Source organism: Calonectris borealis, chromosome 3 (assembly GCF_964195595.1).
Source record: "Calonectris borealis chromosome 3, bCalBor7.hap1.2, whole genome shotgun sequence".
NCBI classification, from domain to species: domain Eukaryota; kingdom Metazoa; phylum Chordata; class Aves; order Procellariiformes; family Procellariidae; genus Calonectris; species Calonectris borealis.
The window spans coordinates 40,249,602-40,256,361 of NC_134314.1; positions in this window are offsets into that span (position 1 = coordinate 40,249,602).

Below are 6,760 nucleotides of genomic sequence, written 5' to 3' on the forward strand. Positions count from 1 at the left end.
TTTTCTCGCTGTTAGGGATTAGTAATTATTAGTATTATTCAGCTGTTGCACTCGAAGATTCATGGCGTTGTTATTCAAACACTGGCTGCAGAGGGGTTTCAGCGCAGCATCCATAGCCCCCTTTAAACCCAACCCATTAGCCGCTGAAGCTGCAATAAAAAGAGAATTAAACCGAACCTTGTATGAACATCGATGCATCCAGCCGCAGCAACTTTAATAATAATCATATTCAGGTGCATAGAATAGTTACGGGGGAAATCCCTTCGTATCTTTCCAGTGAGTAAAACTATGAAAGATTTGGAGCCAGATATTCTTTTCTTTGCATGCCCAGGGAAATGAAAAAGCTATTGAGATTTTTGTTGTGTTTTCTTTTTTTTTCCCCTCTTTTTGGGAGATATGTTTCCCCTCCCCCCTTTTTTTTTCCCCGCAGAACTAAGTGGGGTGACATGCTCCGTTGAAGGAAACAGAATAGAAATCCTCCTTCTGTAAAAAATCATGGGTCACATTTCACGGTTTCGGGGAATAGGATCTCAGCTTCACTTCGCTGTTTTGGGCAACAGAGAGAAATTCGTGGTGTGGTTCGTCTGTGTTAGAGCCTCGGAGGTCCTGTTCGGGCCGCCGAGTGGCACAGCTGAGATTTCTGATCGTAATCTAAAAAGGAAAGAGCTGCCATTTAGGAGACGTAGCCATTTCCACTATCGCATTTTACCTATCCCTAAAACACAGATTTATCCCTAATTTCAATGGCTGCTTCGTCAGAGACTCTGACGAAGGGGCTGATGAATAAATATACCCTAGAGATAAATTATCCCTTCAAATAAGGTTATCAGCGTTAAAATTGTACAAGTGCTTTCCAGACGTGAAAGTATAGGTATGTGACAGAGAGATAATTGATTAAGGTAAAAAAAAAAACAACAAAAACGAAACCGTCGCAGGAGCACTAACTCTTTCCACATTGGAAGAGATGGCAATTTGTCTGAGAAAAATTCATCACTACGAAAAAAATTCCCCTGCAGTGGCTGTCGCTCTGAATCGATAGGAGAGCAGAAAACGCCTAACGCCTGTCACCGACGAACAGTGCTGTGGAGTTAGTTTATCTTTACATTAAATCTGGGACATATTAACTGTTCCGTGGTCTAAAGTCTGTCTGCTCTGCCTATTCCAGCCGTGATTGAATCTGAAGGAAATCAGATGTGCGAGAGTGGTCGAAACGTGCTAAGCTAGAGGATCTTGCAAGAGTTTAAACGCCGTCGCGGTGGGGATGAGATCGATAGGGAGAGGAAGGAAGGAAATGGATGTTATCTGTCCGAGGGCGCTGCGGCAGCCTCCCCGCCTGCCCATCTCCGACGGCACCTTCCGCGGCCCCGCTCCGCGCTCCCTCCGCCCGCGGCCGCCGGGCCACCCGCGCCACCGCCACCGCCATCGGCGCAACGGCCCCGGCGGGGCCCGCGGGAGCAGGTACCGACCCCCGCCGCAGCGGCGCGGGGGGGCGCGGAGGAGCGCGGGAGGAGGCGGGTGCGCTCCGCGGCGGCGGGGCCCGGCGTGCGAGCAGCGGGGGCGCGGGGGCTTTAGGCCGAGGCCGCGCTTCTAGCGGAGCGCGGCGGCGGGCGGGGAGAGCGGGGTCGGCCCCGAGCAGCCGTCGGGACCTGCCGGGGGGCGAGTTGCCCCCCGCCTCCGCCCGGCTCTCCGCGGCGCAGCGCGGCTTCGGCGCACAGACGGGGACGGAGCCGGAGCGGCGGGGGTGCCTCGGCGGTCCCGGAGAAGCCTCTGGGCACGGGGTTGCTGGTCCTGCCCAGTTTTTCTTCCTTTCCCTCCCCCTAGAGCCACAGCCGCGCTTTCCCGCGGAGGAGACCCTGACCCCTTGCTCCGCGCCGCACGGTGGGGTGCGCGCAGTCTGCCCGTCCTACGGCGGATGGACAAATCTCCCGCATTATTTTTTTCCGAGAGGGTGGGCGCTTGTTGTTGTTGTTGTTGATTTTTTTTTTCCTTGCCAGATTTCTGTAGGTTGATATGTGGCATGTTGTTTTCATTGCTTGACTTTTTAAAATAACTGGGTGGATTTAAATTTATCGAACAACCTGTGATCCATATGTCTGTCCGATTAATTTTTTTATGGGATGATGAAAGAGAGAAGAATCTCTATATATAGTGATCTGCTAATGGAATAATATATATATTCAAAACACCTTTCTGGGGTTACTTTTATTTCCGGGCTTTAAAATGCAGTCCGGGTTTTTAGGCAGTTGGGTGAGGCGCTACTTATTTGATGTAGGAGAATCGCATATTTAGACTTCCTGGGGGAAAAAAAAAAAAAAAAAAAAAAAGATGTTTAAACTGTTTTCCACCAGAAAGATATTTTCCTGCGCTCCCTTCGAAAATCTCGAGTGACATTTAGGGGATGGTTATGGCCGTGTTTTGCCATTCACGGTGTGATTTCTTCAAATCTTTTCGAACATTAAAGCCGGGTGCCATCAGAGAGTAAAATATCCACAGCGTCCTTTTCTCTTTAAAGGCACGATTTTCTGTAACTTCCCAGCAGGGGACCATAGGAGCGGTCACTAAGGAAAACATATTTATATCATTATCCGCTTTTTCCCCCAGTGAGCCTAATCGCTTCACCCTAAGGAGACGTGGCATATAAAACTGACAGCAGGTAGCTGACGGGGGCTAATCAGTCAAACATTATATTTGGAGAAAGATTATAGACGCCGGTGAGAAAATCGCATGTAAACTCTGTTTCTGTACATCCCAAGTGCACCTTCGCCTCCGTCGCTCTTCCTTGCTCTACGCCGTTGCGGCTGAGTGGGAGGACTGGGGGGTCTTGGGGGTGAATTAGCACTTCCAGTTTTCCTATAACAGGGTGCGCGGCAAGCCTGGAGCGACTCTCCCGGAGATACAGATCACCTTCAAAACAGGCTTGAGAGAAGGTTAAGCCTGGCTTAAATTTAAAAGAGGCAGGAAAGCCCCCCTTAGCCCCCCTGGCCACGGCGGGGTATTACAGCCTGCCCGTCCCGCTCTGGCGGGGACCCTCCGGCCAGGCTGCTCTCGCCGCTTCCAAGCGGGATTCAGCCCGGCGGAGGAGGCGGCATCAGGGGGCCGGCAGGAACGGCCGTCCGAGCGGCGGCGGCGGGGCTCTCCTTCGGTTTCCGATTAGAGCGGCCCAGACGCTGCCCCGGCTTGTGTGCGTCGCCTTCCAGGGCGCGCACCGAGCGCGGCTCACAGCAAGGGGCGCGGGCGGCCCCGGCTCACCCCGCGCCTCGCCGGCCCCTGGCCCGCGGAGTCCCGGCGACGCCGGGCTCAGCCCTCGGTACTCGTCCCGGGGCCTGTCCCGAGCACACCGCCCGACGGACTTAGCTCCGCGGCCGGGTTGGGACGGGAGGGAGCGGGACCGGCTTCCCCGACACCTGAGACTCCCCAGGCTCGAACTCGACTGGCGGCTCCCAAAGCAAGGGGACGTCGAAGCCCACCCGGCCCCAGCCTCCAGGATCAGGGCGCATGCAGCATCCCGCTCGGTGCTCCTAGCTCAGGAGCCGAGAAATGGGAACGGGGCCGGGGCAGCGAGGGGAACCCCAGCGCCCTCGCCGCTTACAGAGCCGGGTGTCGCCTGCGGTGACCCAGAGTTAACCCGGACCGCGGGGAGTCTCCCTGCGGGCGTCGGCAGTCGCCCCGAAGCCAAGCCCAACCTGCCAGGAGCGCGGCCACGGCGGCGCGACGGCAGCCCTCAAACAGCTGCTGTGAGTGGAGTTAGAGGAGGGCTTGTCGGTGCGGCGTGGCACGTTTTGTTCCCGCTTCAGCACCGCGGCGCCATGCGCCGGAGCGGCCGCGCACCGAGGAGGCGAACGGGTTGGGGCCGGCCCGGCGTGCCCGCCGACGGGGCGGCCGGTCTGCCGGCAGGCGCGTGTCGCCCCCCGCGCGGCGGCTACCGGCCTTTTCCCGCGCACTCCACCGAGCCCCTCGGCCCGGCCGTCTTTACCGGCCCGTGCGTCCGCAGCTTCGGGTCTCGTTTTAAAACTGCGGTAAAAAATATTCCCTCCCCTGCTGCGGAGTATAAATAAGATCAGCGTACGGAAATAAGTGCGCAGCCAACCGACCGGCTTTCCAGACGGGTGAAAATGCTGAGGAATCGCATTAAAGAATTGAAAACACAGTTTAAAGGCACCCGTGTTAAAATTATAAATATTCTGGTGCTTGCGTTTTATAGCGCTTAAATTACTACCTTAATTTGGAATTACGCAGCCACGAGTATACATCGTTTTTAAGGAAATCTCCGGTCTTTAATATGACGCTCCCACTTACAGTTATTGTTCGTTTCAGACAAACGATTTTTAAAAATAGCCTTTTCATTACTCCAGGCACAAAATAAACGTTTGCAAACGCTAAATGAGGGTTGAAGAAACCTCTAGCTTTACTTTTTTATTGCTTTCCTATAAATTTAATTCATATTTTCACTATTGTCTCAGGAAGAATATGAAAGCATGTATGGAATTAAATTAAATTAGGTAGCCTTAAATCACTGTAGTTTAGGGTAGAGTAACTAATTGGAAATATTTATGTTTGCGAGGTTGGGACTTCAGCAGTAAAAAAGATACAGTATATCCCCGTTTTGTCATAACGTGGGTCTACGGGAACATTTATATCATACCATTGTAAGAAATGATGTGTAGTTAAACAACATTTTTTAAGCAAGGCTTGTGTCTTTTTATGGTAACCCTCGGTCTTTAGTCAGGGCTAGTTCTCATATTACATGAAATGTACTTTAAGAAGTACTACCTGCTCCAGCTGTCCAGGAAAAACTGAATTATGGAACTAGGAAACATATGGCAGTTGCATATTGCACGAGTAAGGTACATATGAAAGTTATAAATTTCTTTTTTAAGTAACCATTGTAAACGCATTTTTATAGGTTTCACAGTATGTATTACATCTGTAATTTTAATTTTTGCAATATACCTTTTTAAAGATACCTATGTTTTCTGTACTCCAGGGAAGGAAATGCAAAGAGACGTTTACGCGTAAAAAAAATTGCTGCGAGCAAAACAAACAAGCAAGGTAAATAAACGGGGAAGCGGAGCTTCCTCACAATGGAAAGGACACTATGCCATCTATTGGCAAAGCAGTTATTTACAAAGCCAAGGGTACCCAAGCGAGTATTTTCCGTTCTTTGAATACTGCGCAGCAAAGTGTCGCAGTCATAGTTTTGGTGTATTACAAACGAATGAATAAAGACATTTCCATGGAGGTCCGGGGGGGGGGGGGGGAATAAAAGTAAGAAAAAAAATAAAAGAAGAAAGCAAAGACAGTTAGTGCATTTATACCTCACAAATTAGGTCATTAACTCACAGGGGGATTTTGCAGCTAATTGCAAACTCCCTTTTTGGAGCGCCCGAGTGGGAGAGGTTTAGCTTTTTCGATTGTTTTATTACTGAACCATGTCAAAGAAGGCTTCTTTTTTTTCTTTCTTTCTTTTTCTTTTTTTTTTTTTTTTTTTTTAAATGCAAGGTTACTTAAGGACTTTATGGCCACAAAGCAGCCCCGTAGGCTGCTTTGGAAGCTGACCTTACGGTCTCTGCTTAGTTAAGACTTCCTCTGAACGTTACGCGAGCCTGCCCGCAGGATTGGGCCCTCCTCTTCCACGCCTCGCAGAGCTCCCCCGAAACACGACCCTGATCTGCCAGGCGGTGCAAGGCTTCGCTGGAGAGATAGCGGCGAGGCGGGCAGCGGAGCGGCGGCCCTGTCGGGCAGGCGGCGGGAGCCGCGTCCGGCCGCGGCGGGGATGGCCGGGGCGGGAGGTGCGCGGCGACGCCCCCAGCCCCCGCCGGCCGCCGCCGGGTCTCGCCGACAGCCCTTGTCCTCAGCGGCGGAAAAGCTTATCCCCTAGGGCGAGAGCTACTAGTGCTTTTCCCCTTTCCAGGGAGGGGAAGGAAAAGATGATATTTCCCCATCAGCTATAAATAAACCGAAATAATCGTACAGATGTGAAGAGAAGAGTCAATTTTTCCTGTTCCAAGCGCAGATCAATTTCTGAACGAAAGTCCCTGCCTCTCCGCCTTCAACTGGCTTTCTTCCTGCTTCTCTCACTTGCTGAGGACTTGGCTTTTTCCCTGCCATAACTAGCCCGGTACTGCTCGGTGGGAAATACGAGAGCCCTTTGTTTTAGCTTTCAGCGTTGTGATCTCCCTTTCGCTGTCCCGCAGAACACGGCTCTGCCGTTCTCGCCTAGGTGTGTTGGGGGGGGAGAAATTCCTGGGAGCACCTGTACTTCTCGGCTCGAAAGGTTAATCTTTCCCCACACAGAAAAAGGAAAAAAAAAGAATCCCTAAAATAAAAAACAATTCCCTCCGTCTAAAACCAGACCCCAGAGGACAGGAAAATATAAAATCCAGACCCTGCACTCATACCCTTTTACTGCTCTTCTCGGTGTGAACGTGTGAGTAGATGGTGTTTTACAAAGTTGTCTGAATTTCTTGAAAGGCCGTTCCTGTGTTTATATGCGAGGGGAATTGAAATGTCTCGCTGACTGAAACGCACCTTCGCCGACTGGTTTTTACCCCGGCAGCTGAACGCGGGGCTGGGAGCCCGAAGGCTTCGCCTCTGAGCCTCACGCCCGGATTTTCGGATCAGCCCCGCGCGTCCATCGCTCGCGAGGGAGCGCAAACCCACGCACCCGGGGGCGCAGGCCCTCTCTTTCTGCTTTTTTTCCCCGCAAAGCCCCCCGAAGCCCAGGCGAGCCCCAAGCTGGCGGCGGGGGCGGCGGCCCACG